The 21,350-nt window shown below is 38.2% G+C and overlaps 1 protein-coding gene and 1 long non-coding RNA gene across 2 annotated transcripts in view; one reads left to right on the plus strand and one right to left on the minus strand.

The window, feature by feature from the left end:
- LOC133645171 (solute carrier family 4 member 11-like) overlaps nt 1-2,645 on the minus strand; it is a 96,539-nt gene extending 93,894 nt beyond the window's left edge. The window contains exon 1 of the mRNA XM_062040020.1: nt 2,530-2,645. The gene's annotated coding sequence lies outside the window, so the exon portion shown is untranslated. The remainder of the gene's footprint in view (nt 1-2,529) is intronic.
- The window catches only part of LOC133645173 (uncharacterized), a 76,278-nt gene extending 55,285 nt beyond the window's left edge, over nt 1-20,993 (plus strand). Inside the window, exon 3 of the long non-coding RNA XR_009824920.1 lies at nt 20,595-20,993. This is a non-coding gene — a long non-coding RNA (uncharacterized LOC133645173). The remainder of the gene's footprint in view (nt 1-20,594) is intronic.
- The last annotated feature ends 357 nt before the right edge of the window (nt 20,994-21,350 follow it).

A 21,350-nucleotide genomic window follows, 5' to 3' on the forward strand; every position in this document is an offset into this window, starting at 1 on the left:
ATATTCTGAGTAACAAAGACTTAATTTAGAGTTATTTGGACACTAGGGGAACATATTCTAAGTAATAAAGACTTCATTTAGAGTTATTTGGTTAGGGTTAGGGTCAGGGTTAGAGGGTTAGGGTTATAATAAGGCCATGCCGAATAAGGCATTCATAAGTACTTAATAATGACTAGTTAAGAGCCATTATGTTACTAATTTGCATGTTAATAAGCAACTAATTAATGGTGAAATATGTTCCCCATACTAAAGTGTTACCATGTTTTTTTACTGGTGCATAAAATGAACCGTCATGAACATCACCTTGTTCAAACAACAAAACCAACACAGTGCATAAACTCACAACAAATTACACACCTGCAAATCAGTCAGCGGTTGCCGTATCCGTAATACACCGATAGGGAGAAGTTTGTATTTACACGATGAGTTGGGTGTGTCTTGACCTCCGCCGAACCCCTGAGGCCGACTCACCGAACCCCTAGGGTTCGATCGAACCCAGGTTAAGAACCACTGCTGTAAAGGAATGAGTTAAATCATGGGTGTCAAACTCTGGCCCGTAATTTCACTTGGCCCTTGAGGCGATATCAAATTAACACTAGAGCTGGCCCGCCGATTATATACAGCGGCGGTGCCGCGGTAACACTGCATTCACTGCTAATATTCTCATACTTGCCAACCCTCCGGGGAGACTCCCAAATTTCAGTGCCCCTCCCGAAAATCGTCACGTTCGCTTTTCATCCAGTCTGAGTGCTGGCCCAGTCACATAACATGTGCGGCTTCTGCACGCACCAACACAAGTGAATGCAACACATACTTGATCAACAGCCATACAGGTTACACTGAGGGTGGCCGTATAAACAACTTTACCACTGTTAGAAATATACGCCACACTGTGAACCCACACCAAACAAGAATGACAGACACATTTCGGGAGAATATCTGCACCGTAACACAACATAAACACAACAGAACAAATACCCAGAACCCTTTGCAGCACTAATTCTTCCAGGACGCTACTGTGTGTGTGTGGGGGGGGGGGGGGGGTTTGGTGGTAGCGGGGGGTGTATTTTGTAGCGTCCCGGAAGAGTTAGAGCAGCAAAGGGTTCTGGGTATTTGTTCTGTAGTGTTTATGTTGTGTTACAGTGCGGGTGTTCTCCCGAAATGTGTTTGTCATTCATGTTTGGTGTGGATACACAGTGTGGCGTATATTTGTAAGTGTTAAAGTTGTTTATAAGGCCACCCTCAGTGTAACCTGTATCGCTGTTGATCAAGTATGCGTTGCATTCACGTGTGTGTGCGTACAGAAGCCGCACATATATTGTTAGAATGGATAAAAAGCGGACATGACGACAGCTCGTAGAGGATGTTAAAGGCGGTCACGCCCCCAAGACCATGGTCCGGGTGCACTACGAGATATAATGACTGATGAACATCTACGTTGGATAATGAAGGTTGCCTCAGCTCAAAGCCTGAGCCCCGACATTAATGAACTAGCATCCAAGAAAAGATGGCAGGTATCTGGCTTGGGCACATCAGACTAGATAAGTGTGTTGCAAACTGAGCAGTTTAAAGTCCTGAATGGTTGGTTTATTCATTATTTTATTTTCAAATTTATTAGCCTGTGGAAAAAGTTAATGTTGACATTTACCTCAGAAGGCTGCAAATAGAAAAGAGGCATTCCATTTTTATTTAAATTGTATTTGATATGCAAATTGATATTTGTAATTATTATTTGCATGTCACTATAAAGTTATATAAGCCTTGCTTGTTCAATATTCAATGCAAAACTTGTTTGGGTCCCTATTAAAAGGTTAATTTGTTCAACCTTGGCCCGCGGCTTTGTTCCGTTTAAAATTTTGTCCCACTCTGTATTTGAGTTTGACACCCCTGAGTTAAATGTTTAAAATGACCGGTTAATAGTGCTATTATGAAGTGCAATGTCAGCACTATTTTTTTTCCTGCAATTTCAAATGCACTTGTTTTAATACATAAATACAGCGTTTTTAAAGCATACACAATCTGTGTAAATATATTAGTCTGTGGTTAAAAGGACTTGAAAGGACTCGAAACTCAAAATGCAGGACTTGAGACTTTCCAGTCTTGACTTTGGACTTGACTCGGGCCTTGCCTGGGGCAAAGACTTGAGACTTACTTGTGACTTGCAAAACAATGACTTGGTATACAGCTTCTAAACAACATGGGATCAGTAACAGTCCTTCACTATCTCTTTAATACCATCTTTTTCCGACACAATAAAGGCTTGAGTGTTTTTCAAACACATAAAGTTCCAACAACTACGTTTATAAAGGGTTTGTCTTACACGTAGTCATCAGTTGTGGACAGACTACTTTAACGCGCTCTGGCCGAGGGAATCACTTTTTGGCAGGCAGGGAATCACTTTTCGGCACAACACCGGCACTGACGTTAAGACACTTTCAAACATGTCTCGCCAATTTAGTTTGTGTGTCCTTTGCTAACCCGGCGTCCTCTCTGTAAAAGCCACATTGTTAGATAAAACGAAGCACTTACCGTTATGATAATGGCCATGTTAGTACCGCTGGCCGGAGGCGTGTAGCGCAAGTTTGCCGCTTTGCCTCCGATCCGAGACCCGTGTCACGTGACTGGAACCCTGACACATGATTGGCTACACCAGCGATCGCTTCAATATTAATTTACCGGAAGTGGGTCTTGCGTCTTAAAGCAGCGAATATTTCTGCACTTCCTTTTTTTTTTTTTACACTGAATTTAAAAATATGTTATTTCATGAAATTGTCAGCATAATTTGATGTAAAAATATATATATATATATATATATATATATATATATATATATATATATATATATATATATATATATATATATATATATATATATATATATATATATATATATATATATATATATATATATATATATATATATAAATCAGTTCACAAAATTCAAATGCAAAAAAATTCAGTTGCATAAATTCAGTGTCCAAAAAGCTTTTGTATTAAAGACACACATTAACCTTCATATTTATGGGTCCATTTTGGTACTCTAATGCAGTGTTTTTCAACCACACTAGTGTGCCGTGAGATACAGTCTGGTGTGCCGTGGGAGATGATCTAATTTCACCTATTTGGGTTAAAAATATTTTTTGCAAACCAGTAATTATAGTCTGCAAATGATGTGTTGTTGTTGAGCAGGGGTCACCAACGCGGTGCCCGCGGGCACCAGGTAGCCCGTAAGGACCAGTAGCCCGCTGGCCTGTTCTAAAAATAGCTCAAATAGCAGCACTTACCAGTGAGCTGCCTCTATTTTTTTAATTGTATGTATTTACTAGCAAGCTGGTCTCGCTTTGCTCAACATTTTTAATTCTAAGAGAGACAAAACTCAAATAGAATTTGAAAATCCAAGAAAATATTTTAAAGACTTGGTCTTCACTAACTGACAAAGAAACAGATAACAGATTTGGTGTCCAGTTCAAAGTGTGACATGATTTATTTAATAATTTGAGAGTTGACTTTTGTATTTTACATGAGTTATTATTTATACAAACATGGTGCAAAGTAATTCATGATTTGTTAAAAAATGTTAGTGGCTAGCTAGTTAAAATGGGATATTGTGATTTCACAAGACTGTCTTAGAAGTCATCATTTGAAAATGTTCAATTTCAAAAATGTGCACTTAGAGAAAATATAAAAATAAAGTGTTGCATATTGATATTTATCTGTTTCTATATATATTTATTGTGAGAAATCATTAAGATGATCAGTGTTTCCACAAAGATAAATATCATTAATTATTAATAATAACATAGAGTTAAAGGTAAATTGAGCAAATTGGCTATTTCTGGCAATTTATTTAAGTGTGTATCAAACGGGTAGCCCTTCGCATTAATCAGTACCCAAGAAGTAGCTCTTGGTTTCAAAAAGGTTGGTGACCCCTGTTGTTGAGTGTCGGTGCTGTCTAGAGCTCGGCAGAGTAACCGTGTAATACTCTTCCATATCAGTAGGTGGCAGCAAGTAGCTAATTGCTTTGTAGATGTCGTAAACAGCGGGAGGCAGCGTGCAGGTAAAAAGGTGTCTAATGCTTAAACCAAAAATAAACAAAAGGTGAGTGCCCCTAAGAAAAGGCATTGAAGCTTAGGGAAGGCTATGCAGAACGAAACTAAAACTGCAATGGCTACAAAGTAAACAAAAACAATGCTGGACGACAGCAAAGACTTACTGTGGAGCAAAGACGGCGTCCACAATGTACATCCGAACATGACATGACAATGACCACAAACTTAAATATTCTTGATTGCTAAAACAAAGTAGAGGCGGGAAATATCGCTCAAAGGAAGACATGAAACTGCTACAGGAAAATACCAAAAAAAAGAGAAAAAGCCACCAAAATAGGAGCGCAAGACAAGAACTAAAACACTACACACAGAAAAACAGCAACAAACTCCAAATAAGTCAGGGTGTGATGTGACAGGTGGTGACAGTACATCAGTGACGTGCAGTCAGGGGAGGCAGGTGAGGCGGGGCCTCACGTGCCATCATGAAAAGAAAAAAAATGTAAAAAGAAAAAAAAAAAATGAAATTGTTATATGTATCCAGTGATTATACTATAAAGTTATTTTCCATTTAACTTCACCAGTTTTAGATTATTTTTATTCAAAATCGCTGAATTTTCACATTTGCCGTTCAAATACTGAGAAGAGACTTGCTGTGATCAGCAGCCAGTTGAGGCACATCACTCAGTTGAGCCTCACCATGGATTGCGGACTCTGCTAACTGCTGGCCTGCTGTGCAGTGAGACCGTATTGCTATATGAACTATATTATACATTTCCATAGTTTAGTTAGCTGAGGTATATAATGTACAGTGTATTTTGTCAACAACTGTATGTGTGTAACGTATTTCTTGTGCTGAGCAATCATAAAACGGCTGCGAAGACTCACTGGCTGAGGCTCGCAGTAATCCCGCCTCCTGGTGGTAGAGAATGCACCCCCGCCGTAGAACGCACCCCCTGACGGGAGTGTTATATCAACTAAAGCCCACACTTAAACTTTCCACGTGCAAGATTGAATCTATTTAAAAAAGTTATTTAGTAAGAAGCCAAAAAGTGCAAAAACAATAATGTTCGTGTTGGAGGAGTTGTGAATGACTGCTGGGCCACAACATTAGGTACATCTGCAGACTGCAGCACGGATTTCATATTTCAGTCATTCACAACTCCTCCAACACGAACATTATTGTTTTTGCACTTTTTGGCTTATTATTAAATAACTTTTTTAAATAGATTCACTTTTGCAAGTGGAAAGTTTAAGTGTGGGCTTTAGTTGATATAACACTCCCATCAGGGGGTGCATTCTACGGCGGGTGTGCATTATCCAGCACAACAGCGGCGCATGGACTTATTTATAAGTAAAGGTAAGACCATAATAAAAATGTTTTAATTAAATGTGCTTTTTTGTGTGCTACAGTTTGTATGTGTAAAGTTAAAGTTAAGTTAAAGTACCAATGATTGTCACACACACACTAGGTGTAATGAAATGTATCCTCTACATTAGACCCATCCCCTTGTTCACCCCCTGGGAGATGAGGGGAGCAGTGGGCAGCAGCAGCGCCGCGCCCGGGAATAATTTTGGGTGATTTAACCCCCAATTCCAACCCTTGATGCTGAGTGCCAAGCAGGGAAGAATGCTGGTTTGAGCTTTAAAACATAACCCGTTAACTGCTGCCAATCAAATGGTGAATAAGATACTCTTTAGGGTTCATATGTTTGTAAATCTGACTGTGAGGAAGTCAGTGCCTCACCAGCCATGAACCTCACCGCACGTCACTGCAGTACACCTACTTTGAGACAAGAGCTATAGTGATGCATGCTTGGTTATGGTTTAAAGTCATATCCAACAATTGCGACAACGACTTTTTACTGTCAACTGAGTTTCGTTTTTTAATGATTTCTGCTGGTGGTGTGCCTCAGGATTTTTTCAACGCAAAAAATGTGCCTTGGCTCAAAAAAGGTTGAAAAACACTGCTCTAATGTCACTAATGGCTTTGCTAAACTGCAGTCGCCAGGCAGGTGTTGAAATAACAGCAGCACCTAAAACATCCCCCTAGATTAGTCTTGAGATGTATGCACATACAGTAGTAATAGTAAATACTTTCGATACTTTTCGGTACTTTTCTAAATAAAGGGGACGACAGAAAAATGCATTATTGGCTTTATTTTAACAAAAACTCTTACGGTACATTAAACTTTTTGTCTTAGCGCAAGTTTGTCCTTAAATAAAATAGTGAACATAAAAGACAACTTGTCTTTTATTAGTAAGTAAACAAACAAAGACTCCTAATTAGTCTGCTGACATATGCAGTAACATATTGTGTCATTTATCATTCTATTATTTCGTCAAAATTATTAAAGACAAGTGGTAGAAAATGAATTATCAATCTACTTGTTCATTTACTGTTACTTTCTATTTTAACATGTTCTACCTACACTTCTGTTAAAATGTAATAATCACTTATTCTTCTGTTGTTTGATACTTTACATTAGTTTTGGATGATACCACAAATTTGGGTATCAATCCGATACCAAGTAGTTACAGGATCATACATTGGTCATGATAATAATAATAATGGATTAGATTTTATAATATCGCGCTTTTCTCTTATTAGATACTCAAAGCACTCACAGAGAAGTGGGAACCCATCATTCATTCACACCTTGTGGTGGTAAGCTACATTTGTAGCCACAGCTGTCCTGGGGTAGACTGACTGAAGCGAGGCTGCCAGTTTGTGCCTACGGCCCCTCCGACCACCACCTATCATCCATTTATCATTCATTCACCAGTGTGAGCGGCATCGGGGGCAAGGGTGAAGTGTCCTGCCCAAGGACACAACGTCAGCGATTTGGATGTCAAGAGGCGGGGAGCGAAACTGCAACCCTCAGGTTTCTGGCACGGCCGCTCTACCCACTACGCCATACCGCCCCCTCATATTCAAAGTCCTCATGTGTCCAGGGACATATTTCCTGACTTTATAAACATAATATGAATTTGAAAAAAAAACGAAAAAAGATGTGATGCCAAAAAATATCGATGTAATCATAGTAGTATCGACTAGATACGCTACTGTACTTGGTATCATTACAGTGGATGTTAGGTGTAGATCCACCAATGGCGTTTGTTTACATTGTGACGCCGGTGAGCTACGGTGTGTAGTGAAGCATGTTTAGCGGGTGAGTTTTCCTTGCCCGTATGTGGGCTCTGTACCGAGGATGTCGTTGTGGCTTGTACAGCCCTTTGAGACACTTGTGATTTAGGGCTATATAAATAAACATTGATTGATTGATTGATAGCTATTCCTCGTCCTGCAGGGATGATACTTGTAAGAAACATACTTTATTTGTCGCCATGGAGACCAGGATTAGTGATTTAGAAGTACAAACCCCGTTTCCATATGAGTTGGGAAATTGTGTTGGATGTAAATATAAACGGAATACAATGATTTGCAAATCATTTTCAACCCATATTCAGTTGGATATGCTACAAAGACAACATATTTGATGTTCAAACTAATAAACATTTTTTTTTTTTGCAAATAATCATTAACTTTAGAATTTGATGCCAGCAACATGTGACAAAGAAGTTGGGAAAGGTGGCAATAAATACTGATAAAGTTGAGGAATACTCATCAAACATTTATTTGGAACATCCCACAGGTGAACAGACAAATTGGGAACAGGTGGGTTCCATGATTGGGTATAAAAGTAGATTCCATGAAATGCTCAGTCATTCACAAACAAGGATGGGGCGAGGGTCACCACTTTGTCAACAAATGCGTGAGCAAATTGTTGAACAGTTTAAGAAAAACCTTTCTCAACCAGCTATTGCAAGGAATTTAGGGATTTCACCATCTACGGTCCGTAATATCATCAAAGGGTTCAGAGAATCTGGAGAAATTACTGCACGTAAGCAGCTAAGCCCGTGACCTTCGATCCCTCAGGCTGTACTGCATCAACAAGCGACATCAGTGTGTAAAGGATATCACCACATGGGCTCAGGAACACTTCAGAAACCCACTGCCAGTAACTACAGTTGGTCGCTACATCTGTAAGTGCAAGTTAAAACTCTCCTATGCAAGGCGAAAACCGTTTATCAACAACACCCAGAAACGCCGTTGGCTTCGCTGGGCCTGAGCTCATCTAAGATGGACTGATACAAAGTGGAAAAGTGTTCTGTGGTCTGACAAGTCCACATTTCAAATTGTTTTTGGAAACTGTGGACGTCGTGTCCTCAGGACCAAAGAGGAAAAGAACCATCCGGACTGTTATAGGCGCAAAATTGAAAAGCCAGCATGTGTGATGGTATGGGGGTGTATTAGTGCCCAAGACATGGGTAACTTACACATCTGTGAAGGCGCCATTAATGCTGAAAGGTACATACAGGTTTTGGAGCAACATATGTTGCCATCCAAGCAACGTTATCATGGACGCCCCTGCTTATTTCAGCAAGACAATGCCAAGCCACGTGTTACATCAACGTGGTTTCATAGTAAAAAAGTGCGGGTACTAGACTGGCCTGCCTGTAGTCCAGACCTGTCTCCCATTGAAAATGTGTGGCGCATTATGAAGCCTAAAATACCCCAATGGAGACCCCCGGACTGTTGAACAACTTAAGCTGTACATCAAGCAAGAATGGGAAAGAATTCCACCTGAGAAGCTAAAAAAATTGGTCTCCTCAGTTCTCAAACGTTTACTGAGTGTTAAAAGGAAAGGCCATGTAACACAGTGGTGAACATGCCCTTTCAACTACTTTGGCACGTGTTGCTGGCATCAAATTCTAAAGTTAATGATTATTTGCAAAAAGAAAAATGTTTATCAGTTTGAACATCAAATATGTTGTCTTTGTAGCATATTCAACTGAATATGGGTTGAAAATGATTTGTAAATCATTGTATTCCGTTTATATTTACATCTGACACAATTTCCTAACTCATATGGAAACGGGGTTTGTATATGAATGAGGTGGATCCCCTCGACTTGGTCAATTGAAAAGTAGCTCGCCTGCAGAAAAAGTGTGGGCACCCCTGTCGTAGTGTAACGGTACATGTGTTCGTGATTATAATTTATTTATTTTTTGTTAAGAGGAACATTCAATACAGTACACATTTCCCACACATTGAGTGAAGGAAGTATAACTGCCCTGCGATAGAGTCACATGTCTACTCCGTAGACAAATACAGTGCAGCCCAGCCTTGAGCTCATTTAATTTCCTTTACTTATGTCCTCTCCGTATTTAATTTATATTTGCATGTCTCATGACACATTATCTGTATGTAATATTGGCTGCATTTCTGATTGTTGCTTGGGTGCCATGTTGTTCCAGACCACAGCAAACGTTACCCAGCTTGCAAAGATTGTAATAAATCCATTAGAAGAAGACAGCCTGATGTTTCCTTAAACTTGGACACACACATCTATACCTTTGGCCATTCTGAGCCAGTAATTTCCAGAAGTTCTCTCACCCTCTCAGAAGCGTTTTACTAATGATTTCCAATGTTGCAAAAATGTGTAGAATAAATATTAAAATCCAACATTTCTGTCAACGAATATTTGCATCAGTTTTGATAGTAGGCTATTATCATTTGTAGGTATATCCTCTTTATATATAACTTAGTTTTGCATGTCTCATGACACATTATCTGTATGTAATATTGGCTGCATTTCCGATAGTTGTTTGTGTGCCATGTTGTTCCAGACCACAGCAAACATTACCTAGCTTGCCAAAGATTGTAATAAATCTATTAAAAGAAGACAGCCTGCTGTTTCGTTTAACTTGAACACACACATCTATACCTTTGGCCAGTAATTTCCAGGAGTTATCTCGAACCTTCTGAGTAGCCTCTGATTTACTAATGGTTTCTAATGTTGTAAAAATGTGAAGAATAAATATTACATTTCAACATTTCTGTCATCGAAGATTTGCTTCATCCTGCGACACATAGTCATTTTGATAGTAGGCTATTATACTGTAGCTAATATAGACACTTACGTCATGTGTTGCTTTCATTCTAACACTCATATATATGGTTTTTCATTTTTGGCGGCTCCAGACAGATTTATTTTTTGCGTTTTTGGTCCAATATGGCTCTTTCAACGTTTTTGGTTGCCGACCCCTTGGGATAGACTTAATACTGCACGGAGCTACAAGTTGGAACTATTAATTGTTGCACTTCAGGCCAAAAGGAACTTACATTTTTTTAGACATAGAAACTACAAACTGTTACTGTTGCAAATGTCTGTATCCTTGTACCAAAAATGAACTGTACTGTAAGAATATTGTAGCAAATACACAATTAACTTCACTCTGTATAGTTTTGAACTGGAATGACTTCAAAGTGTTTTGATAAGAGCACACCTTCTCTTTTTGTTTAGAACGCCTGATCTTTGTTTAGAACATGAAGTGTGTTATGGCGATTTACAATCACTGTGCCAGACTGTAACACTACGTCTACGCTGCAGGCCAAATTAAATTTTTTTTAAATCAGCCGGGATCGGCTCCAGCACCCCCCGCGACCCTGAAAGGGACAAGCGGTAGGTAGACTTGTCCCTTTATCGGACTCCGGTATGACTTGTGTTCCGTCACGTGACTTCTTCCCGGAAGTGAAAAGCAATGGTGGTCGACTAAGCCAGAATGGCGAACTATCTGAGTACAAAAGAGGCCTAAATCTTCCTGCAGAAAGCAGATACAGGCCAATTCATTCTATGCAATGCAATAGATCCCTATACTTTATCCCCCCAAAAAATGTATCGAGTGATATCAAGGATTGTACGTCGGTGGCGTTCCCAGACATATGGAACTATTTGTGCTCCAGAAATCATTTTACACGACAAAACAAATGGAAACTTGGAAAAACATGGAGGTCTACAACTTCTTTGTGTGTGGCCGGGTCAAGGAAATTGGTACCTAGACACTCTCGGGTACATATGCATCGTTTTTGCTCGGGTAAGGTTGCGTTTCATGATTTAACTTCGTGTCTACTGCCATGTTTGTTGTTGTTGTTGTTGCACGCGCCGTTTACGAGTATGTGTGTTTTTCCCCGTCGTTATCAAATAACTATAAATGTCAACATTGTGTACGTGCTGAAAGATTAATTTATGATTGTTTATCAAAATATTACTATAGATGTCAACATTGTTTACGTGCTGAAATATTCATTCATGATTGTTTATCAAAATATAACTACAGATGTCAACATTGTGTATGTGCTGAAAGATTCATTTATGATTGTTGTCTTTATCAAAATTTAACTGTAGATGTCAACATTGTGTATGTGCTGAAATATTTATCTATGATTGTTTATTAAAATATAACTATAGATGTCAACATTGTGTATGTGCTGAAAGATTCATTTATGATTGTTGTCTTTATCAAAATTTAACTGTAGATGTCAACATTGTGTACGTGCTGAAAGATTCATTTATGATTGTTTATCAAAATATAAATGTCAACATTGTGTACGTGCTGAAAGATTCATTTATGATTGTTGTCTTTATTAAAATATAAAAGATGTCAACATTGTGTTTGTGCTGAAATATTCATATATGATTGTTTATCAAAATATAACTATAGATGTCAACATTGTGTATGTGCTGAAAGATTAATTTATGATTATCTTTATTAAAATATAACTATAGATGTCAACATTGTGTATGTGCTGAAAAATTAAGTTATGGTGGTTGTTTTTATAAAAATATAACTATAGATGTCAACATTGTGTACGTGCTGAACGATTCATTTGATTGTTTATCAAAATATAACGATAGATGTCAATATTGTGTATGTGCTGAAAATTAATTTATGATTGTTGTCTTTATCAAAATATAACTATAGATGTCAACATTGAGTATGTGCTGAAAGATTCATTTATGATTGTTGTCTTTATCAACATTTAACTATAGATGTCAACATTAGGAATGTGCTGAAAGATTCAATTATGATTATCAAAATGTAACTATAGATGTCAGCATTGTGTATGTGCTGAAAGATTCATTTATGGTGGTTGTTTTTATCAAAATGTAACTGTAGCTGTCAACATTAGGAATGTGCTGAAAGATTATTTTATGATTGTTTATCAAAATATAACTATCGATGTCAACATTGTGTATGTGCTGAAAGATTCCTTTATGATTGTTGTCTTTATTCAAATATAACTAAATATGTCAACATTAGGAATGTGCTGAAAGATTCATTTTTGACGGTTGTTTTTATCAAAATATAACTATAGATGTCAACATTGTGTACGTGCTGAAAGATTCATTTATGATTGTTTATCAAAATATAACTATAGATGTCAACATTGTGTATCTGCTGAAAAATGCATTTATAATGGTTGTTTTTATCAAAATATAACTATAGATGTCAGCATTGTGTAGGTGCTGAAAATTAATTCATGATTGTTGTCTTTATCAAAATATAACTATAGATGTCAACATTGAGTATGTGCTGAAAGATTCATTTATGATTGTTGTCTTTATCAACATTTAACTATAGATGTCAACATTAGGAATGTGCTGAAAGATTAAATTGTGATTATCAAAATTTAACTATAGATGTCAACATTGTGTATGTGCTGAAAGATTCATTTATGGTGGTTGTTTTTATCAAAATGTAACTGTAGCTGTCAACATTAGGAATGTGCTGAAAGATTATTTTATGATTGTTTATCAAAATATAACTATCGATGTCAACATTGTGTATGTGCTGAAAGATTCATTTATGATTGTTGTCTTTATTCAAATATAACTAAATATGTCAACATTAGGAATGTGCTGAAAGATTCATTTTTGACGGTTGTTTTTATCAAAATATAACTATAGATGTCAACATTGTGTACCTGCTGAAAGATTCATTTATGATTGTTTATCAAAATATAACTATAGATGTCAACATTGTGTATCTGCTGAAAAATGCATTTATAATGGTTTTTTTTATCAAAATATAACTATAGATGTCAGCATTGTGTAGGTGCTGAAAATTAATTCATGATTGTTGTCTTTATCAAAATATAACAATAGATGTCAACATTGAGTATGTGCTGAAAGATTCATTTATGATTGTTGTCTTTATCAACATTTAACTGTAGATGTCAACATTAGGAATGTGCTGAAAGATTAAATTATGATTATCAAAATTTAACTATAGATGTCAACATTGTGTATGTGCTGAAAGATTCATTTATGATTGTTGTCTTTATTCAAATATAACTAAATATGTCAACATTAGGAATGTGCTGAAAGATTCATTAAATGTTGGTTTTCAGCCTTGCTGCTTACGTGCAGTGATTTCTCCAGATTCTCTGAGCCTTTTGACGATATTACGGACCGTAGATGGTGAAATCCCTAAATTCCTTGCAATAGCTGGTTGAGAAATGTTGTTCTTAAACAATTTGCTCACGCATTTGTTCACAAAGCGGTGACCCTCGCCCCATGCTTGTTTGTGAATGACTGAGCATTTCATGGAAGCTGCTTTTATAGCCAATAATGGCACCCACCTGTTCCCAATTGGCCTGTTCACCTGTGGGATGTTCCAAATAAGTGTTTGATGAGCATTCCTCGACTTGTGCCAGCTTTTTTGAAACATGTTGCGGGCATCAAATTCCCAATGAGCTAATATTTGCACAAAATAACAAAGTTTTCCAATTGGAATGTTAAGTGTCTTGTCTTTGCAGTCTATTCAATTGAATATACACTACCGTTCAAAAGTTTGGGGTCACATTGAAATGTCCTTATTTTTGAAGGAAAAGCACTGTACTTTTCAATGAAGATAACTTTAAACTAGTCTTAACTTTAAAGAAATGCACTCTATACATTGCTAATGTGGTAAATGACTATTCTAGCTGCAAATGTCTGGTTTTTGGTGCAATATCTACATAGGTGTATAGAGGCCCTTTTCCAGCAACTATCACTCCAGTGTTCTAATGGTACAATGTGTTTGCTCATTGGCTCAGAAGGCTAATTGATGATTAGAAAACCCTTGTGCAATCATGTTCACACATCTGAAAACAGATTAGCTCGTTACAGAAGCTACAAAACTGACCTTCCTTTGAGCAGATTGAGTTTCTGGAGCATCACATTTGTGGGGTCAATTAAACGCTCAAAATGGCCAGAAAAAGAGAACTTTCATCTGAAACTCGACAGTCTATTCTTGTTCTTAGAAATTAAGGCTATTCCACAAAATTGTTTGGGTGACCCCAAAGTTTTGAACGGTAGTGTAGGTTGAAAAGGATTTGCAAATCATTGTATTCTGTTTTTATTTACGACTTACTCAATTTGCCAACTTCACTGGTTTTGGGTTTTGTATTTATCATGTTGTAATTCAGTTACTTTTTTGGGAAAGTAACTATAGCTAATTACTTTTTTAAAGTACATTTCCCAAAACGGATGTCAGTAATGGGGGTTGACAAGAGTATAACACTGGCGCGTTCCCCTCCACATGAATCAAAATCAATGATCAACCTTTAAATGTAATCTGTCACCTATTGTGTCAGCTTCTTCAGACAAAAATGCATCAAAACAAATCTATAACCATTTCAAATGTATTTTTCCCCCCCGTTCCACTGAAATCCTTCCTTGGCACCAACCAAGTAGGTTCAGATGTGCTGCAATTATAACCAAATTGTCACTTTGGTCTTCAAGCGGTTTGTCTTCATCTCAGAAGCTGTCGGAACACTCCGACAAAAAAGATTTATAAATCGTCTCTCGCTGGCGCTTTGAACATGTCCCAATCCAAAATTAGTTTTTGACACATTTCCCATTTCAATTCCAACATGATTCTTTCTTTGGCTGCTTGGTGACCCGTCCATATTAGAAATGAGTCAGAATGAATTCTTATCATGCAGGAGAAAAGGCCCACTTATATGTTAATACTGCACTGCAAAAACTGAATTCTAAGTAAGATTAAATATCTCAAATAAGGGTGGTATTTGCTTATTTTCTGTCTGATAAGATAATTCTCCTCACTAAGCAGATTTTATGTTCGAGTGTTTTACTTGTTTTAAAGGCCTACTGAAAGCCACTACTACCGACCACGCAGTCTGATAGTTTATACATCAATTATGAAATCTTAACATTGCAACACATGCCAATACGGCCGGGTTAAATTATAAAGTGCAATTTTAAATTTCCCGCTAAACTTCCGGTTGAAAACGTCTATGTATGATGACGTATGCGCGTGACGTCAATCGTTGAAACGGAAGTATTCGGACACATTGTATCCAATACAAAAAGCTTGATTTTCATCGCAAAATTCCACAGTATTCTGGACATCTGTGTTGGTGAATCTTTTGCAAATTGTTTAATGAACAATGGAGACTGCAAAGAAGAAAGTTGTAGGTGGGATCGGTGTATTAGCGGCTGGCTGCAGCAACACAACCAGGAGGACTTTGAATTGGATAGCAGACGCGCTATCCGACGCTAGCCGCCGACCGCACGGATGATCGGGTGAAGTCCTTCGTCGCGCCGTCGATCGCTGGAACGTAGGTGAGCACGGGTGTTGATGAGCAGATGAGGGCTGGCTGGCGTAGGTGGATAGCTAATGTTTTTAGCATAGCTCTGTGAGGTCCCGTTGCTAAGTTAGCTTCAATGGCGTCGTTAGCAACAGCATTGTTAAGCTTTGCCAGGCTGGGAATTATTAACCGTGTATTTACATGTACATGGTTTAATAGTATTGTTGATTTTCTGTCTATCCTTCCAGTCAGGGATTTATTTATTTTGTTTCTATCTGCATTTGAGCCCAATGCTATCACGTTAGCTCAGTAGCTAAAGAGCTTCGCCGATGTATTGTCGTGGAGATAAAAGTCACTGTGAATGTCCATTTCGCGTTCTCGACTCTCATTTTCAAGAGGATATAGTATCCGAGGTGGTTTAAAATACAAATCCGTGATCCACAATAGAAAAAGGAGAGAGTGTGGAATCCAATGAGCCAGCTTGTACCTAAGTTACGGTCAGAGCGAAAAAAGATACGTCCTGCACTGCCTCTCTAGTCCTTCACTCTCACTTTCCTCATCCACAAATCTTTTATCCTCGCTCAAATTAATGGGGTAATCGTCGCTTTCTCGGTCCGAATCTCTCTCGCTGCATTGTAAACAATGGTAAAATGTGAGGAGCCCTTCCTCTGGTGACGTCACGCTACTTCCGGTAGGGGCAAGGCTTTTTTTATCAGCGACCAAAAGTTGCGACCTTTATCGTCTTTGTTCTCTACTAAATCCTTTCATCAAAAATATGGCAATATCGCAAAATGATCAAGTATGACACATAGAATGGATCTGCTATCCCCGTTTAAATAAAAAAAATTCATTTCAGTAGGCCTTTAATACTGCACTGCAAAAACTGAATTCTAAGTAAGATTAAATATCTCAAATAAGGGTGATATTTGCCTATTTTCTGTCTGATAAGATACTTCTCCTCACTAAGCAGATTTTATGTTTGAGTGTTTTACTTGTTTTAAGGGTTTTGGTCCTAAAGTATCTCAGTAAGATATTACAGCTTGTTGCTGAGATTTGATGACCTATGTTGAGTAAAACAACATAGGTGTAAACCAGAGGTCGGGAACCTTTTTGGCTAAAGGAGCCATGAAAGCCAAATATTTTCAAATGTATTTCCGTGAGAGCCATATAATATTTTTTAACACTGAATACAACTAAATGCGTGCATTTTTAAGTAAGACCAACATTTTTAGAGTATAATAAGTCTCGTATTCTCTTTAATAACATTGTTATTCTGAAGCTAACCAATAATAAATAAAATATCTCTTACCATTAATGCGACTTCTTGAACAGGTGCGGTAGAAAACAGATGGATGGATTAAAATGCATGAGAATGTTTTATATTTTGAACGTTATTTTTAACACTGTGATTACCAGTGAATTATTCATTACTTATCGTGTTAAGCAATGGCAGTTAAGATTTATCTGAGAGCCAGATGCGGTCATCAAAAGAGCCACATCTGGCTCGAGAGCCATAGGTTCCCTACCCCTGGTGTAAACAGTGCCTTCGAGTCATCATTCTTTCAGCCTTGTACATTTGATTCAAAGTACAAACACAAGCTGGGACAAGTACCAAAACAAGCATCAACACCCCCCAAAACAACAGACGGGTGTTGTGTGTTTTTCCTCAAGTCTTTAAGTTTAACCAAATAGTTTAAAGTCAAATGAAGTTCAACACCAATGTGCGAATTGAGGTGTACATTTTTTGTAATATTCTAACAATGTGAAAAAAAATAGCATCCCCTCAATCTACCAGTTCATTTTGGAACAGTTCTTTCATACTGTGCCGCGATGCAATTACACCTCGCCGGCCTGCCCTTCGCCACTTGGTTCCGCACTCCCACTGCTGCTCTCATTGGCAATCGCTATCACGTAACAATTCATAACAATCGTCTTGATTTTACAACACAATAAGGTTTCGTGCTTGTTCAAAAGCTATTGGGCTGAGCCCAACCCCTCCAATCACTTGTTTTTTTTTGTTTCTGCCATGCAAGTTACAGTGAGGAACACATTTACACTTGCAAACTCGTCACGTCTGAAAAGAAGTAGGCAGAAGCAGAGCTTTAGTCTTATCCTTTTTCTACGTCTGTATACAGTCGTGGTCAAAAGTTTGCATACACTTGTAAAGAACATAATGTGATGGCTGTCTTGAGTTTCCAAAAATTTCTACAACTCTTATTTTTTTGTGATAGAGTGATTGGAGCACATACTTGTTGGTCACAAAAAACATTCATGAAGTTTGGTTCTTTTATGAATTTATTATGAGTCTACTGAAAATGTGAGCACATCTGCTGGGTCAAAAGTATACATACAGCAATGTTAATATTTGATTACATGTCCCTTGGCAAGTTTCACTGCAATAAGGCGCTTTTGGTAGCCATCCACAAGCTTATGCTTGAATTTTTGACCACTCCTCTTGACAAAATTGGTGCAGTTCAGCTAAATGTGTTGGTTTTCTGACATGGACTTGTTTCTTCAGCATTGTCCACACATTTAAGTCAGGACTTTGGAAAGGCCATTCTAAAACCATAATTTTAGCCTGATTTAGCCATTCCTTTACCACTTTTGGCGTGTGTTTGGGGTCATAGTCCTATTGGAACGCCCAAGACCCAACCTACGGGCTGATGATTTTAGGTTGTCCTAAAGAATTTGGAGGTAATCCTCCTTTTTCATTGTCCCATTTAAAGCACCAGTTCCATCGGCAGCAAAACAGGCCCAGAGCATAATACTACTACCACCACCATGCTTGACGGTAGGATTGGTGTTCCTGGGATTAAAGGTCCCACCTTTTCTCATCTAAACATATTGATGGGTATTGTGGCCAAAGAAGCTCAATTTGTGTTTCATCTGACATCACATGGACAAAGATAAGACCTTCTGAAGGAAAGTTTTGTGGTCAGACGAAACAAAAATTGAGCTGTTTGGCCACAATGCCCAGCAATGTTTGGAGGAGAAAAGGTGAGGCTTTTAATCCCAGGAACACCATGCCTACCGTCAAGCATGGTTGGTAGTATTATGCTCTGGTCCTGTTTTGCTGCCAATGGAACTGGTGCTTTACAGAGACTAAATGGGACAATGAAAAAGGAGGATTACCTCCAAATTCTTCAGGACAACCTAAAATTATCAGCCCGGAGGTTGGATCTTGGGCGCAGTTGGACAATGACCCCAAACACACGTCAAAAGTGGTAAAGGAATGGCTAAATCAGGCTAGAATTAAGGTTTTAGAATGGCCTTCCCAAAGTCCTGACTTAAACGTGTGGACAATGCTGAAGAAACAAGTCCATGTCAGAAAACCAACACATTTAGCTGAACTGCACCAATTTTGTCAAGAGGAGTGGTCAAAAATTCAACCAGAAGCTTGTGGATGGCTACCAAAAGCGCCTTATTGCAGGTAAACTTGCCAAGGGACATGTAACCAAATATTAACATTGCTGTATGTATACTTTTGACCCAGCAGATTTGGTCACATTTTCAGTAGACCCATAATAAATTCATAAAAGAACCAAACTTCATGAATGTTTTTTGTGACCAACAAGTATGTGCTCCAATCACTCTATCACAAAAAAATAAGAGTTGTAGAAATGATTGGAAACTCAAGACAGCCATGACATTATGTTCTTTACAAGTGGATGTAAACTTTTGACCACGACTGTAGTTTGGTCACTTCCTGTGTCGCCATTCTCCAACAGGGAGGGGAAAGAATGGAGAATGTGCAAGAATAAACAACTTTTGTAGCGTTGAAAGAAAAATAATACAAATGTTGAAATACATTTTTCAGGACGTACATACAAAACACAAATCCAGTGAAGTTGGCACGTTGTGTAAATCATAAATAAAAACAGAATACAATGATTTGCAAATCCTTTTCAGTTTATATTCAATTGAATAGACTGCAAAAACAAGATATTAAATGTTCGAACTGAGAAAGTTAATTGTTTTTTGCAAATAATCATTAACTTGGAATTTAATGGCAGCAACACATTGCAAAAAAGTTTGCACAGGGACCTTTTTACCACTGTGTTACATGGCCTTTCCTTTTAACAACACTTTGCATAGTTGAGTTTTAATAATAATAATAATGGATTAGATTTATATAGCGCTTTTCTAGGCACTCAAAGCGCTTCACAGAGTGAGAACCCATCATTCATTTTTACAACTCATTCATTCATCATTCATTCACCGGTGTGAGCGGAACCGGGGGCAAGGGTGAAGTGTCCTGCCCAAGGACACAACGGCAGCGATTTTGGATGGTAAGAGGCGGGGAGCGAACCTGCAACCCTCAGGTTTCTGGCACGGCCGCTCTACCCACTACGCCATACCGCCCCGAACTTGCACTTACAGATGTAGCGACAAACTGTAGTTACTGACAGTGGTTTTCTGACGTGTTCCTGAGCCCATGTGGTGATATCCTTTACACACTGATGTCGGTTTTTGATGCAGTACCGCCTGAGGGATCCAAGGTCCGTAATATCATCGCTTTCGTGCTGTGATTTTTCCAGATTCTCTGAACGTTTTGATGATGTTGAAATCCTTAAATTCCTTGCAATAGCTGGTTGAGAAATGTTGTTCTTGAACTGTTGGAGAATTTGCTCACGCATTTGTTGACAAAGTGGTGACCCTCGCCCCATCCTTGTTTGTGAATGACTGAGCATTTCATGGAAGCTGCTTTTATACCCAATCATGGCACCCACCTGTTCCCAATTGACCTGTTCACCTGTGGGATGTTCCAAATAAGTGTTGGATGAGCCACTTGTGCCAGCTTTTTTGAAACATGTTGCAGGGATCACATTTCAAATGAGCTAATATTTGCAAAAAATAACAACGTTTTCCAGTTTGAACGTTAAGTATCTTGTCTTTGCAGTCCATTCAATTGAATATAAGTTGAAAAGGATTTGCAAATCATTGTATTGTGTTTTTATTTACGATTTACACAACGTGCCAACTTCACTGGTTTCGGGGTTTGTAAGCAAGTAAATGAAGACTTTGAAGATAATATGACTAGCTGCATGACTTATCCCTCAATCGGTGGAGATTGGTGACTGCAGGTTCTTGCCTGACCTTTGCAGGTATGGACTGTGCAGAATGACCACCGTTACACCAACAAGAGCAGGATGGATCTGAGAATCGTGTACGTGTAACAGTCCTCAAATTCTGCTGCGAGAGTCATTATCACCTTTTATGGCTTTCAAACTATGATTTCAACGCTTTGGTTCTATGTTTAAAGCGGCTACAATCAGGAATCGGACGTTTGGAGTGAAGGGGTGCATAATGGTGGTGCATTTACCTCCTGACTGTACGCTTTTAACATTTCCAGGCAGCTTTCAGAGAACAAAGTTAAGTGCAACAGCACTTGAAACTTTTTTAATTATTATCATCTTTGTAGGGAATTAGAGTTACTTATTGTCGGAAGTGGATCAGGGGGAAAAATGACAACCTGTCACATAAGCTTCGTTGAATTCTGTCTTTAGTTGAAGCCTATCAGTGGAAATACCATTCATGTCATCGGTTCTGTTCGTGGAATTATTTTTCAGAGAATAAAAGCACCGCAATTATTTGTACAAAAGCAGGAGTACAATGTGTCACTGCCATGAACGACAGATAAAAAGCACCATTAAAGGCCACTCCTTTTTTCACCTTCTTGCCTGCAAGACATGGTTACTGGCACCAGGTGGACACAAACACAACTTGATCTTTGAACCTCCGGGAGAATTTGCTGAATTTTGTTTTCTTCGAAATCGTAAAACATTTGGATCAAAATTCCCTTATCAGTGCCTCTCTCCAGGCTTTTTCCCCTGTTTTAGCAGGTTTGACAATCCAACGTG

The sequence above is a fragment of the Entelurus aequoreus genome, linkage group LG28 (assembly GCF_033978785.1).
Source record: "Entelurus aequoreus isolate RoL-2023_Sb linkage group LG28, RoL_Eaeq_v1.1, whole genome shotgun sequence".
Lineage (NCBI taxonomy): Eukaryota > Metazoa > Chordata > Actinopteri > Syngnathiformes > Syngnathidae > Entelurus > Entelurus aequoreus.